We start from the raw sequence: 23,095 nt of genomic DNA, 5'->3' as shown, positions 1-23,095 counted from the left end.
ATGCTTTTCAATCAGTTTTCATTTGACTGACAGTTGCCCAAGCCCACAGGAGGTTAACCAGCTTTTGGCCTGTACACAGCAACGATATAAATCTGAGAGGTTTTGTTTCCAGATTATGCCAGATGAAATTAGAAGGAATCAAGCATATTGTATTTGATAATATCATAAATCATGTGATGCTTTTATGTAAAACTCCTTCTGGTGATTTGAAGCCCCCACCACAAGACACTGTTCCAGGACGCAGTCTTGTTAAATCAGAAGTTAAGACTACAGACATGTAAGAGTAACCACATGATACAAATGTACAGTGCATGACAGCATTCATACGTTGGCTGTGTGTAAGACAGAGTTGATTTCTATGTGTAAATGTCCTGACTTCTCCTGCTGAGTCTCATGTTTTCTTTCATTCAGGCCTCCAGTATGAATAGTAATGTTAATGTGTCATAATGCACTGTATCTTTTCCCTGTGGATGAAATTAACACACACGCAATCACACACTCACAAGGCCACGCCATGTAAAAGGCACGTCTCCTCCCGGTGTTGCTGAGAATAACCAGATTATTTTATCTGGAGATACCAGCTGCTTTAGACACGGTGGCGATGGAGCAGGCTCCCCACTTCTCTGTCTCCTTCTGCCTGTCTCTCTCTGACTCTTTCTCACTCGCTCGTCCTTCAGTAAAAATGACTATAAGAAATCTTAAAGTTAGTAAAACCTGTGCCCACATTTTGTCTGTAGTTGTACTGGGGCGCTTTGTGTCTTTTGAAGGACATAATAAGAAAATGTGAACTTATGGTTTCAGTATATCAGGGCTCATTGGCTGCCTGTCCAAGTTTTTTATTGGCAATCTTTCTGGATGACGTGGAGGTCATCCAAGGGGTGAGGGGTTTTTGGTGAGATGGACAGCGAAGTATTTGGTGGGAAGCCTAATTCTAACAATAATTCAGGTAGAGGCTGCAGTTATATATAAAAAAAGAGATGTTAAAGATGAATGAATGATATTCTAGTGGGATTTAGGATTTATGATATATGTTACAGGACAAATGAAAAAGACACACATTTTCTGCTTTAGTAAATATAGTCCAACATGATAATAGTCTAGTTGTATTTTTGTGTGTAACTATGAAATTAAATTATTAAATTATTCTTCACAGAAAAAACCTTTTATTTATGAAGACAATTCACTTCAGCCATGTCTGCGAGGCTGTTCTTAGGCACAGTAGTGCTTTGAGCATAATGCATATGTCAGACTGCTTCAACACATTCACAATAACACACTTTTGCTCACACTCAGCAGAGTGTGTTGAAGAGAGTACAAATGCAGACATGCAAATGGATGATTACATCCTTTTCTTTCCTACTTTTCTACATCCAGTTATGGTGAATTGGGAATGGGGCTTGTGCACATGCGTGCAATATGTTTTGCTTTATGAATTTTTGTCTTGTGTGTATGTGCAGTTTTTAGCCATGAATCTATAGAGTTTATTCATATAACCCCAGGTGCTTTGGTGTTTGCAGGGTCATATGCATCGTATAAAAACAACAAAAAATATTCAGAGCAGTAATAAAAACATTACGGTCCAATGCAGTAGTGCACATGTATTAGATACAAAATGGTACAACATAATGATTTGTAAGCTGGAAATTTAAAACACAACATGTCACAGAGAAAGTGCCACCAACATCCTGGACTCCAGGGACTCAGTTGTTTCTAGAACATCATGACCTTGACCCTGAAGCAATGTGGCGACTTCCCTTTCTAACTCTAGCTATTATCTATTTGTGTTTTATGATTCTGTCATTTCTCCTCAGCTCTTCCTGCTCCAGCTGTTTTCTTTGTATATAATCTTTTCCCTTTCTGAGGAGACTTTCCTTTTTTGTCTCTGTGGGAGATGAGAGTGAGCACGGAGACAACACACACACACACACACACACACACACAAGCACATGCACAAGGAGACAGGAGAGTCAGTATCACATTAATGAAGAGGCTCATTATATAATTTATTAGTGCTGTAGTCACCAATCCCCATTATTCTGCTGCTATGTACTGAAAGAAACCCTGGCAGAGAGATGGAGAGATGCAGAAAGATGAAGGGAGGATGTGTTGGAGATGAAGTCAAAATGGGACTTCTGTGATAAAGAAGTTATGTTTTCATCTCTTCCTCTAGCTCTGTTATTTTTTTTCCTTCCCTCACATCCACAAACGCACACATGGTCAGCTGCCCTTTCCTCTCTCTGTTTTCTTAAGATACTGATACTCCCCACTTCAAAGAGCAGAAAAGAGCTTTTGCCATGTAAATATGGCCCACTTAAATCATCCACACACACACACACACACACACACACACACGGATACACAGTCACCCTTCCTCCCTGTGGTCTTTCATCCTTCCTCTCTGTCTCTTTGACAGTAGCAGGGGAGCTGAATCAAAGATGACCCCATCGTAGTTATTATATTCACACACACACATGCTGACACACAAATGAAAACACAAAGGCCCAGTGACTCTCATAAAAACACTTTTGTTTTACCCATAGTAAAGGCCAAGCAAACAACTCAAGAAATCACTTCAATCTCTTTGGCTTCTGAGGAAGAGTGTTCGACCGGGGCGTCCAGCCCACAGCCGCCACAGGCCAGGAGGAAGGAAGGAGCTTCTGCATATGGATGATAGGGAAAGTGCTCCCCAAGATCTGTTTAGTGGGCTCATACATATAACATCACAGCTACAGATTTGAATGGCTGTCAGAACTTGAGGTCCCTGTGAAGGGCTTTGTGCCTCATTGGTCTGTCAGTGTGATGCCATTGAAACCACTAAGCCTGCTGAGGCGTTAATGCAACAGAGTTTCAGTTGAGCTTATTTTGCCAAGCAAACGCACGATGCCAGAGAGATTGTAAGACTTTGGATCACAATCAGATCCATGAAAATGTATTTCTTTAGTTAGTCCATTTCCTCCACTGAATCAGTGTAGTGGTACATATAAAAAAATATGCAGTTAATAATTTACTAAGAGATGAGACTTTTAAACCACTGTGACTGAGTAAACACCAGTGCATAAAGGTGTGGCTGTATCTGTAGTATCTATGTGTCAGACAACACTTGAGCATGCAGTGACAAATGATGTTGTTGGCTGCTATCAGACCAGACGCTGAACCCCGAGGCCGTGACAGAGACACAGGACAGAGACCCTGTTCGTATTTTCTCACCCTCTCCAGCATTTAGAGCTCGATAAGAACGGGCAGGCTCGCCGCTTAGCGACATGAGATATAACAAGCACGCATTTAACTCTAACACTCACACTGTGTAAGGTTGGTTAGAGGGGCTGCATCATGTCTGACAATGGCAAACGTCACTGTGTTTATAAATGATGGTAGCCTCATTTTCTGCCCTGCTTTCATCAAAAATTCTAATATGCTAATGTTCAGCTTTTGTTGGTACTTGTTTTTTTGGTAATTATTCAATTTTTAAGGTTCTTTTTGTAGTTAGTTTGTTGTCGGTGTGGGCTGTAATAGGAAAAGGTGTTTCCGAAACAGATTTTTTTAAAATAAGAAGCATTACAAAGTTACATAAATATGTGTGGATGATTGTGTTCTGTGTGTTATTCTAGAAAACATCATACTTAATGTAACCTCTGTTTGCTACATGGTACTTGTGATGTGCGACATGGGCCGTGTGTGATTGTGGTGTCTCCAGTTGGGCTTTGGTGGATCAGCTCGCTTCAAATATCACAGGCTGATTTTTATTCCCACTCTGCTCATCACACGTGCACAGGAATGCAACCCAGTTTGTTCTCTGGCAAACAAACTACTACAAAAAAAAAAATTCCATGCAACAATTGAGGCCAGGATAGAATTATTTTAGTCAAATTTGTAGCAGGGTTCATGGGAGGAAAAAGGTTAAATGAAACATTAATTAAACTTCATTTTAAACCACTGCCAACAATAAAAAGGTCACTTTGGTTCTGTTTTTGAAACCTGTGGGAAATTAGAATATTCCGGCCCTTACCTTTGTGCTGGTTTGTGGTCTCATGCATAGACCATGGACTGACTGAGCCATGTGGGTGTTACCTGATAAACAGCTGATGGTGCTTATTGTAGAGTTTTCCCTCTTGAGAGCCTTTCCTACACCCTGTAAATCTCACTAATAAGGCCTGGTCACCTGACAAGCCCCCTCGGTTTTACCACTGGGTGATAAATAACTGTGGCCTCATTGAGTGGACAACGATTGGACAGAGCTGAACTGACTACAAAGAAAATGAGCAACCCTGAAACTTAGGGGTAATAACTGTGGATAGCAGGCACTTGGACACTTGTGATATCAGAGTGAGGAAAGCCATGAAGAAGATAAATATATGTATTTGTCTCCATAATTGTGTGCAATTAAAAGGTCAGAGATAGGATAAATGTGGGAACAAGGAGGGATGGCAGCCTCTGGCCAAGTTTGTGTGTGTGGTGTTTTCATGAAAATCTGTTTAGTTTCTGTGCGTTTCCAAAGTAACGACTGATTGCTCATGGAGCCGATCGTCTGATGGAATGTCCTCACCCCCGCAAGCTCATTAATTACACACACAGACACACATAGTGCTCACTTATCACTTATCTTTCCTGAGTATGAAGGTTGAAATGATGCACACAAGTCTTGTAGAATTGGGAGGAGCGGAGAGGAGTGATAGGGAGGTGGAGGGGAAGACAGAGATACTGTAGAGTGTGGGAGGCAGGGAGGAGGAGAGTCTGGGAGATAAGGAGGAGGAGAGGATTTAGAATGAGGGAGCTGTTGAGTTGCTGTTATAAATGACTTTCAGGGTGAGAGGAAGTGGCAGGAGGTCAGTATCGTAACGCATGATCCCAACATGTATGTTTTATAACACTACCAACATCTATCGTTGTGATTAAATTATGAATTTAGTTGTTAATCTATCCAGCAAAAAACCTTTCAAAATAAGCAATTTTATTTTAGTTTATTTTTTTGTAGTTTTTTTCTCTTGAAAGAGGCCATAACAGTGCTCACCGTCTGTTCTTTTGATTTTTTTTTTTTCTGATTTCATAGTTATTTGTTTGATTTTAGTCCTTCGTTATTGCCACTTTGTCCCAAAGTTTGAATGTGAGTTTAGCCTGTTGGCCTCATGGAAAGCAGTGGTTTCTCAGACATTGGGAACAGTTTCATAGTAGCTTGAATCTGTGATGGTGATGTGTCCCTCCTTCCCAATGTCAGATGAGATTGACTGGATAGATAGTAGCTTTGAAATTTTACCCATAGATTCTCTGCTTGTATCGCTGCATACAACAGTAGTGTGAGTGTGTGAGTGTGTGAGTGTGTGAGTGTGTGAGTGTGTGAGTGAGAGATGAAATCTGCCCATAGAGGAAGTTTTAGGGTGGAGGGTGAGCCCATAGTCCACCTCCAGTTTCCTGGTCCGGTCAGTAACCGTGTAGACTTGCTTTGCCCCATATAGAATACATTAGCCATTTCCATGTGCCCCCATGTGTCATGAAGGAAGGAACAGGGGTCATGAGGCATGTTTCAGAAGCACAGCTTGAATGGCTGTCAGAACAAATACAAATACAAATACAGGATGGTGGATAACAAGGATTGGTTGACATATAGTGAGATGTGTTCTTCTATCACTGTCTGATGTTAATTCATGTTTACAGCTCATGAAGGTATATCAGGATGATTTGTTCTGGCTGTTACATATTTGGGGTTTAAAGGGGGTCACTGATGTCCATCATCACTGATGAACTGCTGGCCTATAAACGGCAGCCTTGCAATTGTCTTATGAGGAAGAAAGTGCATTCATCACTTTTGTTAGACCCTAATAATTTGCACAATTAATTTGGGTGCTAAACTATAAATCTAAATGAAAATGGGCTACTACAAAAAGAAATTTCATAGCAGCACCAGTTATCACAATGTTTAAACCTGAAGTCAGTTGATAATTTATTTATAAATTTATTTATTTGGTGTTTGATCATGAATAAAATTGATAGTTTATCATGTTTGCTTAGATATTTTGTGCAAATAAATACACTCAGATCTTTTTTTGTTTGACTGAATAATAGCCCATGTATTCATCAACTTGCCTCATACATCACACTGCCTCCTGTGTCCGTCTAATAACCCTGCCTCTAAAGCAGCCCCATATACACACACATACACACAGTGATGTATGTGTAAATAATAAGGTGTTAATTCTGGTGGTGTTGCCTACATGCTGTCACCCCCCGACACACACACACACACACACACACACACACACACACGTTATACTTTTGTACTCATTTCCTCTTTTTTTATTTCCCTCGCTGTCTTTAAAATATGTAAGTGATTTAGCCTTTCCTGTCACAAGATGTGTGATGGCTTTATACAAAACAGCAGCCTGACCTGACATACACACACTCACATTCCCTAACAAGTTTTTATGTGTTTAGATTAGTCATCCAGATTGTACAGCGTCACCTTTGTGCTTCACTGACTGCTGCTACAACACACTCTCCATCTGCCTCAACTCGTGATAACCTGGAAAGCTTTTGTTTTGTTTTTTTGTTTTTTTTGTTTTAGCCCTAACATTCTCGATGGTGGCGTGTAGGTGACGGGGTGTTAGCTTTCACTTGTGTCAATGTGCGTTTCCTGTTCTTTTAGATACAGATGTCTAGGATTTGGGGTTTTCTCCTTTCAGCACCTCTTCTCTCTAGCTGATGACCACAGATAACACTTCTCACTGGCTCATTTTGTCTTTTGCCTCTCTTTCATCCCCCGTCCTCCCTGACGCTCTGTCTTTACGATAATGCTATGTGCCTGGATGTTTACCTCTAGATAACTTTATTTTGACTGCTTATGTGCCCCTGTGCCAGTGGCGCTGGTGTTTGTGTGGGGGAGATTGCTGACAGACATGGACAACAGGGCAACAAGGGTATAAGGAAGGCTGACCTGGGGTGCGTGTGTGTGTGTGTGTGTGTGTGTGTGTGTGTGTGTGTGTGTGTGTGTGTGTGTGTGTGTGTGTGTGTGTGTGTGCGTGCGTGTGTGTGTGTGAGCTGTGTGATGTTGTTTATGGAGGTAATGGACTACTCAGACTAGAACTTCTTTTGATCCCTCTACATAACCTCAGTTAGCACCTCTGCAGGTTAGGAAGTGTGGTGCACAAAGACATCTGCTATCTGAACTTGATAATGAGGGCCCTTAGACCTTTGGTCAAAATGGATTTTTAGGCTGCACTGTTACACAGACACAAATAGGGATCTAAACATCCCTATTTATGAACAGTTGAAGCATCTTGTTTGAGTTTATGATCTTTTTAGGTTTCTTCAAAAGGAAAAAAAATTACAGGCAACACATATAGCACCACATAGCATCTGCTCTGTGTATGTACATTTTAGGTGGCTCCACACTAATGCACATTTTTATGGTAACTTGGTAAAGAAGGCTTTGCATTAGTTTCTCTCTGCATCTGATGAATGTTTATTACATTATATTTAGTGCTTACACTGCCTCACTATGGTGGAGCTAATTCTGGGAAATATGTGCTAAAATAATGTCCACAAAAAAAAGTAAAAAAAATTCTCTTGTTTCCGTTTGCCTGGCTCTCTGATCACTCTCCTGTAACCTGCTAATCACAAACAGCACGGCAGCAGGCTCATCGCAGCCCTAAACTATGTTTAGTGTTTACAAGGCTTAAACACGGCCCTGTTTGAACATGCTCTATTCATATAGACATACATGGCTATACACATTTTTTGTACTGTATGGACTGTACCCTTGTTTGCAGCCCACATACACGCAACATACACTTTGGCTCGTCTCTTGTTGTAATTGGACTTGATGTAAGACAGTGCACGTCCTCAGCCTGCAATATAAGGAGGTTAACACAGACATGAGCGTTTTTGCGGCTGGACGTTTTTTTTTTTTTTTCAGAATAAATCTGAGCATAATTTTAGAATACTGACCATATAACTTGTAGAGTTTTGTTCTCCAGAAGCTTGGATAATGTCTGTTGCCACAGTACAATGAGCATAATTGGATCTTTGAAAGTCACTGCATCAGCAGTTTCAAAAGTACTCCTCTGCGTTGCTACTCTTTGGTTCACTTATGGAGATGACTAAATAGATTAAACAATAAGAGTAAGTTGGGGTTTCTGTAAATTTGATTGATTCAGGCTCCACTATTGACTATGCTTAAGTTAGTTCAAAGAAGAGGTGAACTAGTAGGTCAAGTAAATTAAGCAACCTGATATATTTTTAAGATAGGCATGAGAGAAAAGAAGGCTGCAACCAGCTACCTTTGTCTAACGAGAAAGCTACTGTAGACTTTTAGCCCCAGAACTTAGTGAATCACTGCCTGTTGCAATAGCAGCTTCTTCTCGCTCTCCTCTTGTTTCCTCACCCTGTGGGCGTTACAGAGCGTGACGCCTACAGCAGTCAAGGGAGTCATAGCCAAGATCCTAAATTAAATACAACTCTCTGAGGGAAGAGAGCTCATGGCCACACACACTGACAATGTGCTAATGTTGCTTCTACCATTGCAAAACATACATACGCTCCATATAGGATATACTCTAGGCAAGTACAAATATAGGTGTATGCAGATAGGGATGGCTAGTCAAGCAAAAAGACTAATTATGCTTATTCACATGTACACCTACACACAGTGTGTGTGCGTATATGTGTTACTATGCTGTTTGTGTTGGTGAAAGGCCACTGGATTTATCTGTTAGCGCTCAGAGGCCGGTGTGTGTGGGATCTGAACATAGGGGAATTATGGGCGATGAGGTCAAAGGTCAAGGCCAGAACACAATACAGTGTGTATTGTGCATGAGTAACGGTGTGTATTACATGAGTGATGAAACAGTCTCATCAGGGAGGGCGCTCTGCATGCATCATCAGGCGTGTGATGGAAGTTGTTCGCGAGGAATTTAGATTAGCACTGAGAGAAAACAAATGAGAGTAGCGGGGCGGGAGGGTGTTGGACAACCTGAGAAACATCAACTCTGCTCCAGAAACTGAGGTTTCAGTTGTTCTTACTTTGGCTCAAAGCTGGATTGGAAATATTCACAGACACTCCATGTATTATTTTTCCCACACAGTGCTTAAAAAAAATACATATAGCCTACAAACTGAGCATTTTCATGTCATCATCTGATGTTAGGTTGATCAATTTAATCATCAAAGCATCCACTGCCCAATATTTGTTGCTAATTTCTCCTGATATGGTTAACACAGACCATACGTGGGTGCGGGAGATCCCAAGCACCCACGTAACTAGCACCTTCATGGATATGGCATTATTGAAAGGACAAGTGTTCTCATTGCATAGTCTCATAAGAAATCAGGAAACAGTCCACACACAGAACAGGATATGTTTTCATTACTTGATGAATCCACTCTTATAATGAGTCAGTGATGTGAAATTATGTATAAAAACATATATAAAAGATGGTGGGAATATGAGAGGGGGAGCAAGAGAGACTAACTGTTTTGGTTGAGTGGGGTTAACACCGCATCACCAGAACCACAAGGTTGTACCTTTTGCTCACACTCCGTTTTATTTCAATTACAGACACAAAGCTTAGTATCTGTGTGTGTGTGTGTGGACTGAGATGGAGTGGAAACTGTGTTTATTTGGTCATGGGTCTAAACCGGATGGAAAGGTGACGGTAATAGCAACAGTGGGAGATGATATCATGAACATGCACATGCATGCATGTGTGACAATCAGTACTGCGGTCGTACTAGGAGCAAAGCTCATGCTACATTGGCAACCGAATGCCGTGTCCTTCCCAGCAGCATCTCCTGCAGTGTGTTGGTCGTGGGAATGGAGCGCGCTCACATGAGGCAGCTGACAGGCAGCCGATGGTAGAAGACTTAATGCAGTGATGCCTGTTGGGGCATTCTTGACTTGATTTCTTTTCTTTCCGTTTGCCCCATCTCATATTTTCCTATTTGAGACCAGTAGTTTCTTGCCACCCATGACAATGAAATAGAGTTCATGACACTACTAGATCCTTTCTTCATCAAATAGACAGTAAAGATGAATCTCGGACGGTGCTTGTTTGACATTTGTAGAGATAATACACACATTTAACAAAGTTTTTTTTTGTTTGTGTTTTTTAATTAAAAACAAACACTAATCCAGGCTACATGGCTATTTACTAATTGCATATTTAATTTTCCATTTTAGCACAATGCATTTGCATTTTACATGGTAGGAGCATGATATCTTGACCTGACAGTTACCTCTGCTGCCCAGATTACAGATACAACCCCTATAATATCAGACAGGTATGTTGTCAACAGCACTTTAATATGCACTGATATCCTGATACAGAGGCCACAATTGTAAACACACACAAATCCAGGCCACATACCTGTCTAAACACATCACAACCAGAAACCATCAGTGACCATCACACAGCAACTGGTTACAGATGAAACAGATGAAGCTTCCTCTCCCAGTTAGTCTCATCCATCCCCCTGCCTCCCTGAAGATCCCGCCTGGGATAGTCTCGCCTCACTGCAGGTGTAAGTGTGTGACTGAAGAGAGTCCAGAGATAGGCTGAGAGAGCTAGAGAGACGAAAGCAAAAAAAGAGAGAGATATGAGAGCAGATTAGACTCATCCTTGGCGCCTGTCTGTGGTTCCAGTGAACTTATGTGCCACCCGGATCCTGAGGGTGCTGACAGCTGAGCTGAGGAAGAGAGGTTGTTGATGCTACCTGGTGTTATTTAGTTTTTTTATGATCTAGGAAGCTTAGTCTGTGTTTTGACCTCACAGGAATAGAAAATGTGCAGCAATTATCTTCGCTAGTTAGTTCTCACCTTGTGACTTTGTTTAAAAATGCAATTCAAGTTTAGAGATTTGAAGAAACATTGAAACAGTTTTGATGCTTATGCACCTAAAGTGATCTATGTCCAGGGTGTCCTGCATCACACTCACATTGTTTTTATTTTTGGATACTTTTAGCTGGAGCTAATTCTCCAACTGTAGCTTTTTCTCTCAGCTACCATTGTAATTTCAGCTTCTGAAATTCTTCTGAAAAGCTGCAAAAAGCCAGGAGTGCACGAAACAAAGCATGGTGGTGCTAAAGTTGAATGGGGATTGAAGTGGTAACAGACAGGGCTGGTAATAATTTTTGTTGTTCAGCTGTGGTGATGGTTTCAATAATCAGTGAAGAAGCCTCCACCTTTTGTCAGTCATTGCATTATTTCCTGTGTCAAATTACACATTCAGGATTGTGAAAAGTAGGCAGCTGTAAACTTTTGCAAACCTTGTTGTCTCTCCCATTTACCTTCACTGTAGTGGAAGCATCAAGGGGAGATGTAAGTGGACAACAGAGTGACACAGAGCAGTGCAACTCGTTTCTTTTGGCTGCTGCTGCTGAGTGTTAACAAAATCTTCCAAAACACTTTTAGAGTGGATGCTTGTGCAACCTCAATATGATTGGCATTTTCACGGTCAGCGGTCATGCAGTAGAGGCCTAGATAAGCTATGACCTCGGTGTGCACTTTTTTTGATGAAGCTTTCACATCACAGATGATAAACTAAGGTATAAATATGTGAGTTTTACTGGTTTAATAAAAATATCTGATAAAGAAAAGAGAAATTTCACGGTATTTGTATGTTTGTCAAACCACCCCTATTTTGTCTTTTTCTCCTTTTCTTTCAAACCTTATCTCTCATCACACATTGCATATATGTGGTTTCTAGGTGAGACACACATGGTTTTCTCATATCAGTTTTACAGCCTTTTGCTGTGTAACCCTGACCACTGTCTAACCATATGTCCTGCTCTCTGGATGCCTATAATAACCAGTTACCCCCTCTGTCCTCTCTGGCCTCCCCCACCTTGCAGCCTGTACCCTGTTCTCATATAAGTGACCCCAAAGGAAAATTGTACACCCAGAAATTTTCGAGGAAAAGGATTTTTTGTTTGACAGCAGATGTTCTCAAAGTGCAAAACACTGTAACATTAAACTGTTTAGATGTGTAACTAAAATTATATGTAAATGATCATGTGAAAGTTTCAATATCCGACAGTTGGTCATACGCACAATATGCACAATATCTCCCACACACCCACTTACTCGGGTACACAAGATCACACACACTTAAGCATTTGAAGCCAGGTTATTTCATTTCCCTCACACCTTCACACCTGCATGACAGACACTGGCCTCAGTAGATGGTTTGCACACACACAGACTTTTCTGTACAGTAATGGAGACAAAGACATGCATACACAACCACTCCGTTATCGAAATGACACAGCGGGGAGAAGTTGCAGCTGCGGGGAGGTACCCATAAGTCTCCATGAAGAGATAAAGAACATGCACACACACGCACACACACACACACACACACACACACACACACACACACACACACCCTGAAGTCGGCTTTGAAAGGACAAGGTTGGATGCCTGTGTATTGTTGTGAAAACCTGCCCCCTTTGAAATGTCGCAAGCTCGTGCCAGTGTGTGCTTATGTTTGTTGTTGGTTAACTAGTGTTTTTACATTGTATTATATTAAGCAGGATATCACCCTGCACCCAAAAACATATTAATACAGATAGAAAAAAAAAACCTGTGCAAACACCAATACTAAAACACGTACACATATATACCCACTCACACAGGACCAAATGAGGTGTGAACAGCATGAAAACTAGCATATGCTAGGTAAATTTATAGTTAGCCAGAGTAATGTGATCCAGCTAAATAAAAAGTCAGAGTATTGGTGCTATTTACTACTGCCTATAAAAAAAGGTGTTGCTCGGTAACCTTCTAAATAGAGTGTCTGGTTCTGTGCAACTGTTTCGTACTCAGGTGTCGAGTTGCGTCTGAACCTGACCCAGGATACTTTACATACTGTATGTGTGTGAGCGACTGTGATTCTGACAGCACCACACAGCTGGGCATCTTTACATATGTATGTGTTTGTCTGAGGCGAAGCGTGACTAAGAATAACTATTTCAAACGTAGACATCTGAAACTTCACTCAGGCTTAGTGGATCATAGTGGATCAAATTTGATGGGGGAAAAAAGTTAACCCAGCAAATTTGTGTATATTTCCAAAGACAACCTACAATATATGTTTGAAATTAATTATGAGAGATTTAAAGTGTAGTGTGTGCACTGGGGAAGATAAGTACATTTTAATGGATCATATCACATAGCACGTCCATATTATAATGCTTTACTCTAAATGAGTCATTGGATATAAACCAACTATTATCTGGATATTTTCCTGCCCATGGATATGCAGGAGAAACTGGTTGGTTGCTCCTTTAGCATGTGTGTTAGCATGTTGAAATACGCATGTTATGTTAACAGGCTCATTTGCGCAGATTTACTGTTGATGTTTCTGTCAGTTTCAAACACCTGTGGAAATCCAATCGCTCCTTTCTTGCTGCAAACCCCACAGTCAAAATACACATGTTTAGGCTTCACAGGGATTACACAGGGGTTAGCTGGGTCCAGAGGAGTATTAGTGGATGGGTCAAGAGGAGGGGTGTGGAAAACATTTTGGAAGAAGTCTTGAAGTAAGTTTTAGGTAGATTTAAAGACATAGTGTTGTGGGTATGAAGATAGGTTTTGCCGGTCTGGGGAAAAAAATCCTTGTAGGTCAGAAAAATATGTTCTTCTCAATCTTGTTCTATGTGAGAAGAAATAAAACGGACTTCTACTAATCCCTAACCTAAATGAAAGAAAGAGTGAAAGACAGCATAAATATTAGCAGTGCTGCTGCTGTCTGAGCCGTGTGCTGTGGGGTTAATTAGGCGTACCAGGGACTAATCCCTCTCCAGGGTCATCTGCTGGGATCAGGCCTAAAAAGAGAAAGGTCACAGCAACATCCGGCTCAGCGCATTAATGATAGGTTCATACTGTAGACCTGTGGGGGTGGGTCGGAGGGGGAGGCTGGTGTCTGTTATGTGTTAGACGGTGTGACTGTTTAAGTAACATCTTTTGTAATTTAACTAAAATGCGTATGTCTTGTTACGGTAATGTAATCCATAGAGCAGCTTTAATTGCCTGTGTGCTAAGCCTTTTTGGTGTCTGTTCAGTCATGCTGTGTGTCCTCAGCCTGTGTGTGTGTTTATTTGCTCAGGCCAAATGGTAGCAGATGGAAGAGTATTGATGATTGGCCTTTGATCAGTATTATTGATCAGTGATTACAGTAAAGAACCTGTATTCAGCTGAACAGAGGCACAAACACACTGAAAGAGCTACTGTAGCCCACAGGGACGAACTGCTGTGTGTGTGTGTTTGTGTGACTCTTGAGCAAGGACAAGGATTAACAACCCACAGACATATATGAGCACACACACAAGTAAAATCTGTGTGTTTGGCTTATTTTGAGAATGCCGTTTGTTTCTCATGTTGCCTGAACATTTGTAGCAGCAGCGACCACAGGGACTATGAATCCCATTCATATGGCATATAAAAAACAGTAGTGACACCCGACATTAGGTCAGCAGTATGATGGGCTGTCTCAGTCTCAGCTGATTAAACTTTAATTCTGGCCCCTTTTGCTTTTCATTATCAATAGTATTGTGTTTTAATACAGCCAAGCTCACATTTTTGTTGTTTTCATTCAGATAAGGAGCCTGCTGCAACCACTTCAATAGCTTAGATGTTAGAGCGGAGGACTGCAATGTAATATACCCAGACATCCTTAGGTTTGACTCCGGCTCGAAGGAGGTGATGTTTTGAGGTGGATGGGGTGTCCTAGCATTTCTGTCCCTGTTATGTAAGATCCAAGAAGGAGAGAGGAGATAAAGGAACATGTTCATTCCCTTTAGTCCAACCACGTTCTCTCACTTGCCCAGTGTGTAAATGTTCTTCATTGCTCAGACTATATTCTTACCTGGACCACATGATTTTCAGTCTAATATGTGACTGAATGGAATCAATGGTGGAACAAGTAATGCTGACACATATCAGCATTCTCATCCTCTCTCTCCTTTGGTACGATATGGAAATAAACAAAGATCTCAACCAAAAAAAAAATCTTTGTAAAGCCTTGATGAAATAATAAATGAAATATTGAATCCAAACCTGGTGGTGATATAACACCTGAGTTAAATCTGTAATGTCTGATTATTAAGAGGAAATAATCACTTCCATAGCAAAAGTTCAAACTTGCGAACTATGAGGAGTTTGGCTAGACGACTACTACCGTCCAAGGCAGAAGTACAATCTGACACTGAGGTGTTGTAGGGCGCCGTCTTAAATACAGGTCCTCCTAAAGACCAGATGAGCGTCAGGTGTGGCTCCTCACCTCACTACCTCAGCAGAACACACACCCAAGACACCTAGGGAGAGAGAAAAGGACAACTGACAGCTCTACCTGGGTGGTAGGAGGCAGTGACAGCTCTGTCACTGTTGAAACAAACACAGTAAGTTGGCCAGCCAATCAGAACTGAATGAGCACCCCAGGGGTTCATCAAACACATGCTGAAGATTTCCCGAAGGCCAAAACCCACATAAACACCCACACATGTGCACATATTCCATATCTCTATATATGTGCTATACTGCTTTGTTGGCCGTTCAAGTGTAAATGCGTTAAAGTTTATTTGTGTGCATGTGCTCATGCATGTGTGTGTTTATCTGCGTTAATGTGTGTGTTCCGCCCGTGCGGTGTGGTCTTCTTTCGACACCATCTGTGACGTAGCTTTCATGGGAGACTGCTCTCCGGACCTACACGCATATGAACATGCACACTGATACACACACATCAGAGGACAGAGGTCAGCTTGTATTAAAAAAACCAAATAAACAAAGCTTTCCACACCAGCGGCTCACCGCAGACAAGACAAGCAGACAGAAAATGAGGCAGAAGGAAATGTTTGTATGTGTGGAGGTGAGGGGAATGAGGAACTTTAGAAGGAAACGTCTTTCAGGACAGCGGGGTGGATCAGTGTGTAGGAGGACACGAGGTCAACCACACCTGCACTGCGGAAGGACTCCAGGAGTATCATTCTGTAGGTTATCCAGCCTTCATCCCCACTGCAGGACATTAGTTCACTATAAATCCTTTATGTCAAAGGACATCGTATATCCTGTATATAGAAAGATACTGATCTGAGCCTGTCATTAGGCTCACTGCCGTGCTTTTTGGCTGCAGTGCTGTGCTGTTCAGCTGTTCTGCTCACCCGATCACTCTGTAAAAGGCATAACCTTGGGGCTCATGTTTGCTTTTAGTGTGTGTGTTTGTGTGTGTGTGTGTAGTTATATGACCATGTCAATTGAGAGGTCTCTCCCTCTGTGTGTTTAGTAGAGCTAGAAGAATGTGATGTAAATGAGATGTATTCTTATAAACAAATGTTTAAATCTCTAAGATTGTCATGTTGCTTTGTAACCCTTACCACTTCTCTCCTTTACTTCTCCTTCCTGTTACTCTTTCCTTACTCTTTGTCTATTTATGCTTCTTTCTTCTTTCTTTGTGCACTTGCTTTATCATATCTCCTTTCAACTCCTCTGTCTTTATTCCTCTGTGTTTATTTCATTCTTTCTCCTTTCCTCACTCTGTTTATGTCTCCTTCTCCCCCTGCTTGTCCTTTTTTCCTCTGACCCTCTTCATCTCTTTTTCTCCCTCTCTGGCCATCATAAATCGCTCTCATGTTGGCTGTTGAAGTGTGAGGAATGGCAGATCTGATGGTTTCTCGCAGCTGTTGCAGGCTTTCCCAGGTTCACCTCGCTGCACTGCCCTCTGTGGTCCTGGCTTTCAGACCTGAAGGCAAAATATACAATACATGAATAGGGTTTTAAATATTTGAACTGCTTTGATGTGCGCCTGATTTATCTTGCTGAACAGCCTAACAAGTGAACACATTTCTTGCAAAAAATAAATCAGGTGCTGCTTTTTAAGCGATCAAATTGTTGTTCCATTCAAACTGCTGTTTTATTTGGGTCTAGTAGTTTTATATCACAGTCCTGTTGTGCGCGTGTGTACGGGAATGCAGTGTGTGCACAGAGACTGAGAAATTTAGTTTATTTTTATCCTGTTTTATGTTACTCATAAATACATTAAATTGTATTATTGTGTATTACAGTTTGATCTTCTTAGTGAGAGCATAGAGGAAACAATATTCCTGTAGTAGTACATTGCTCCACCTTTAGAATAGAGCATGTTGTCATCGGTCTAGTCAGAGGTGCTATTTTATTTGTGAACTCTTACTTTTATTATTTCCTCATTCATGTTATAGTGTAACATTGGCAGGTAAATACTGACTTACTGAATCTTACACCACATGCCTATGAGTGTGACGACTCTGTTGTTAGACGCAGTGTCCTGTCACCCAGGTCTCACAGCACATTGCCATATATCCTTTCACAATTCCCACCTCTCAGCAGATCTCCTACCCCCACTGACACACACACACACACACGCACACACGCACACACCAGCAGTCCATTTCAGACCAGGCCTCTATATGGCTGAGCCATGTACACATAGAACAGTATGATCTAAGACCTGGCATGTAACTCATCAAGCACCACTGGTGATACAGTATGTGCTAGTCAAACAACCTCTCTGCCAACTTGTCCTTTGTCCTTTTAGGACCTTGGTTATAAACAAAAAGAAGGCAAAGACTGAGAGCCGTGTGTATGTTGGGTTGTGCCTCTCACCTTGGCCCGTTCAGCAGGTTTTATGTAGCGCTGCCTGCTATTGCTCAAATTTGAGAGAGGAGCAGATCATTATTATCACCTGCCTGGGTAAACAGCTTGTGACCTCTCTCTTTCTCACCCCATCCTTCTTACCCACTTGCTCCCTCCTCACTTTCACTCCCTCTGTGCTCCCTCACCCTTCCATCTTCATCTCTCCTCCTCTCATCTTTCCTTGCAACTCCCTCCTCTTGCTCCTCCCTCTCTCGCCACCATCGAGTGAATAGTGATCATGTCTGGTGTTTCATCGGCTCTTTCCACTTCTCTCCTCTATTAAGATTGATGGGCTGCTTGGCTATAAATGTGCATGCTAAGACTTGGACAGGGCCACAGTCAGACAGGGGCTACACACACACACACACACACACACACACACACACACATACACATACACATACATAAGGACAGTCACATGCACTTTTCCTATTAGCAGCAGAACGTGGGAGCTGGGGCCCAGGCAGGGGCTCTATTTTTGTTACATGTTACAGAAGACATACACATACAAACAGACACACAAGCATGACCCTGCCAGTCACCTCCAGCAGTGTCTGCTGTGGATCAGTAACCAGCACACTGTTAACCAGTACTTCCAGTGTCTTAGATCTTGTGCTCAAATCAAAGACAGTGCAAGTTAATGCCTTCAGCGTGTGCTTCATTAGAGAGAGTACCTGACATTTTAAGTATGATGGTGACAAACTGCAGGAAAAATACAATTAATTACAATACATTAAATTAAGGCTTTAAAGGAAAATTCATAAAAAAAGTTCAATTGATGGCCATTTTTTCTTTTTCTTTAAATGAATAACTTGAAGCCCAGTCCTGAGCTAAACCTTTTGTCTAGCCTGTGGAAATGAAACATTTTCCTTGAGTTTGGCATTATCTGTATCTTTTTTGTTTTTTATTTGTTAGCATATATAATAAATATAACATGCCTGTGAAGTTAGAGACAGTGTGGTTAAATTAATCAGAGTATGCTATTCAGTTTTCTCTTTCTTGAACCTTACAGTACAGATGTAATTTGCCTGTCAACCACCCACTAAATGCCAGTAAGGATCTAATTGACCCAGTTATGTCAATTATCCAATGTGGCTGAGGTCTTGTTGAACAAACAAACATTTTAAACAACAAAGAGGTAACATTGTTGTTTATTGTTCTTTCCCTGTCTGCATGAAACGACTGAACTGTTGTTAAAGGTTATGTTCCAGGGCTTGATCCTTAGTAATCTGCATTATTGCCAATGTTACCTGCATCTGGAACAGGGCAAGTATTGGTTTGACTTTGGCTCCATATAGAAAACTGTACCATTTGTAGTAAACCCATCATGTTATTGCCTTTTAGGAGCTGTTCAGTTAATTATCTACACAATCACATCATGATTTCTGTTCTTGACAATATGTTCAGTTTTGGGTGACAGTGGTTAAATTTCCCAAATTAAAGGGTTTGTATTACCTATGGTACCAGAACTTAGCAGGCGTTTAGATCAGCTGTTAAAGCTTGCAGAAAGTCATCAGTCCTTAAACTGCTTACCTGAGGCAGCTATGGACAACAGGGGACTCATAAGGGACAGACATCACATGGTTAAAGAACTGAGTCATTTACAAGACGTTGCAGAGCCTCTCCTTTCTTTTTGGCTTGACACTCAACTCGACACCCTTTCAGACCGGTGTCTCACATAAGCTAGAAGTGTTACACACTTACTATGAAGTCAACATGTGTGTGTTCACATGAGCGTGTGTGTTTTTGTGTGTCTTTATTTCACCGAGGCACTGGATGGACACTCACTGGAATTTCTCATGTTGTCTTTGTTGACATAGAAAGATTACAGGAAAATATTGTCATAATTATTTCTCCGCACTCCCCTCATAGATCAGAGTTCACAGGGGGTCTGGTGGGGTGGTGGGTACTGAGAAACATGCCTTGCAGAGGGGGACCATAAATCAGCTTGGTGGGGGCAGATTTGATGACAAAGATTTAACGGCCGTAAAGGACACCCTGAGCCTCAGATTCTTGCAACTGTCATCAAATACCCACTAGGCCATTAACAGTTCACGCAGGCGTAGCTTAGCTGAGCCTGCACCATCATCAGCACCCCCCGCCCTCCTCTTGTCACCAGCTGAAGCCTGCCACAGCACAGGTGCAAGAGCCACTTTGCCCCAGTCTTCACTCCTTTCCTATGAGTAAATATTTCACTCCTTAAAATGAGAAAAATCAGGCATTCCTCACAGACATATTTCACTAAAATTGCCTCGTGTTGATTCATAGTTTTTGAAATGCCAGTTTTGTCTTTCAGGCGTGTAAGGTTTTCCCTTAATACAAGAGAGTTTGTCTAAACCGCCATTTGTAATTCTAATATGCTGCTCATCAGATACAAACAGACTTCTTTTTTTGCCTCTGAAGGCGGCAAGTGTCTTTGCCAAACCCTATTCTGTGCTCCAGGGAACTTTCTTGTCACTGCCCAACATGACCTCACCTGCGGACTCCCCAGTTTTTATGCTTTGTCACGTCCTTGAGGCCACAGCTCCCCTCTGAGCACAGTCAACCACGTGGTCAGTCATTGGCCTGTATGTTAATGCTTGCTTCAATCACACAGGACGCTAAAACCACACAACTGGCCTCTATGCAAATGAAAACTTCTGTGTTGAATGCACAGAGTAGCCAATTCCCAAAGGGAAGAAAGGAAATGGGTGTAGAGGAAAGATATGGTAAAAACGTCTATTCCACATCGACCAAGACTCACTGGGAATGCCACAGACCCTTATACTATACATGAGAACATTTGAATCCACATGAGCCGCTTTCCCAACTTAGTTGCCTTATTCCTTATGCTTCCATTCCTTACAGCTCATATTAAATGTAATGTATACTGTAAATGTAACACAATTCAATTTGTTAAGAGATTTTTTTTTTAGCCCAACTGACACAAACTGAATACCACAAGTATGATTTATGGAACATGTTAATGGGATGGATGTTACACAGTACACAGATTCATGTGCCTAACTTTGTGTAAACACTGTGGCTGGAAAGGTCAAGAATGATTGTGCTTATACTTTTCAGCACAGAGCAACAAATGGAAAATGGGAGAGTGTTACACTCGTGTGTGTGTGTGTGTGTGTGTGTGTGTGTGTGTGTGTGTGTGTGCATTTGTGTAAGTGTTGACAATATACAGTTGTAAACTAAAAGCCTAAGAGCCAGTGGACCCAGAATATTCTTTTGCTCATTCACTCTCATTCATGTTTTACTTCTCTTGTGTGTGTTTATAATGGTATGGCTGAGCTGGCATTAGTGCACACACACACACACACAAACACACACACACACACACACCCTAAATTGAAGACTGATATCTCTCAGCTTTAATGTGATGCCTGAGAGCTTTGGGAATATTCAGTGTCATGATGAGAAGCCTTGGCAGAGCTGCTAAGTGTGTATTTATGTGTGGCTAATGTTAACAGTTGTGCGCTTTAGATAATAATAGATATTACAAGCAAAGGTGATATGTTAAACGGAGTGATCGGTATTACTGTGGAGCTGTGATGACACATTAGAATACCAAAACAAAAAGGTTTTTAGGGCAACAAATCAAATCCAGCTCTATTCCTTAAAACCCTTCCCCTTCACAAGACGCTAGAAGTAAGTCATTGTTTTCAAGTAGTAGTTCATGTTTTTATGTATTTTATATTCTTACTGTGGAAACATAAAATGCACATATACATTTTAAACAGTCTGTACTTTTTAACACTGGTTGTTTTGCTCTGGGCATTTACATCCATTGGCAAGATTGAGTTCCAGTGCATGAAGAGTTGTGGTAAAGTGTGGCAGTCCAGGAGTTAAATGGGCCCAGAAGAGTATGACTCTTGTTTGAACTCATATTTCTGTGCTACCGCTGACGTTTTCAGTAAGCATCGCCAACATCTGACTCTAAATCAGTAGCATTACCTTAAGCGTGCCATAAAACGTTATTGTCGTCACATCTTTTACCTTTCTCAAAACACAAGTGGTTTTACTTCTCAGACTGAAACTATACTCTAATAACGCCTTAGTTCCCACAGTAGCTGCCAATGTCTGTTTTTTTCTTATTGAAAAACTAAAAATGAACATAACTGTGAGGACAGTTGGTTGGTCTGATGGCACTTGTCATGTGTCACATATTGGTCCTTTTGGGTGGGGTCTGAAATAAGTGATGTTGAGTTGTTGATCTAGTTGTTTATCCATCCGCTGTGACAGAGTGAGCTTTGGGAATATTTAGCTTTTTAGTTCTCATTTCTTTCATTTCTGCATAGATTAGATTAGCTGCTCCAAAATTCACTGAACTATTATCTATAGCACTGATATCAATGTGGAAATATGAGTTTGGATTAGCAAATAATCTTAAGGAAAGCTATTGAGATAGTCTTCTGCCTTTGCCTTTAGGTTTTTCCTGTACATTTTATTTCAAATTAGAAATTGAATACCTCTGCACCAGGATTTTGTACAAATCAAATGCCACTAATAATGACAACAAATTTGCTACAATCCATACAAATCATGATCACACACACACACACACACACACACTGCTCCTGCTCTCTGCTTCCATCCTCCCGCTCCTGTCCTCTTCCAAGCAGATATCGTGACAGATTTGTCACGTCGGCACCTGGCCTTACACCGGTGTTAATGTCCCCACCTCAGCGAGAACCACTGGACTGACACAATGCAGAAATGAGTGTGAGCGACTGAGATATACTGCAGTTTCAAACCCATTTTATCTTACCAACAAGCAGAGCTGTAATTTTAAAGGAGGTGACAGTGAGGAGGGAAATTTAGCTATATTCTATATAAATGTGCATATTTGTGTCTGCATTTGCTGTGTTTGTGTGTGTGTGTGTGTGTGTATGTATGCGTGTGTGTATGTTTCAGTGTGTGTGGTATGGATTCACCAAGCAGGAGTCGCGTCCCCTGTCACTCAGAAACAACAAGCCAATCATTCCTGGGTGCTAAAATAAGCCCTCCTCCCCTTCTTCGTCCTCTTTGCCCTCCCCCTCACATGTGTGCCTCTCGTCAGCACCTCTCACCTTCAGAGTGACAGGAGACAACTGATGAGGGACAGAGGAGCTGAGGAGGAAATGCACAGCAGGAAGTTTGACATGAATATTTAAGGAAGCTGAGGAATCAGATTGGAAATATGTAACGAGCTGCAAAATTAGACCAGGGGGTCTGCTGTCCAGTTGAGTGCAACAAATGCAGACTCTACAATGATGTACTTTATATCAAGATCTATGTCAATAAATGTCATTACACACTGACAACAGAACTAATGACTTCCAAAAAAAAAAAATTAATAGTAATAAAATCAACACAGAAGCTTCAGTTCAATATATTAGGGCCATGGCAGGCAGCTACAGTATAAGAATCTGCAATCTGAAAGAAAGCAGAGAACTGTTTTGGTTGGGCTCATGA

This window comes from Mastacembelus armatus, chromosome 24 (assembly GCF_900324485.2).
Source record: "Mastacembelus armatus chromosome 24, fMasArm1.2, whole genome shotgun sequence".
In the NCBI taxonomy this organism is placed as follows: domain Eukaryota; kingdom Metazoa; phylum Chordata; class Actinopteri; order Synbranchiformes; family Mastacembelidae; genus Mastacembelus; species Mastacembelus armatus.
The sequence above is the reverse complement of the archived record's forward strand: the minus strand, read 5'-3'. Positions refer to the sequence as shown.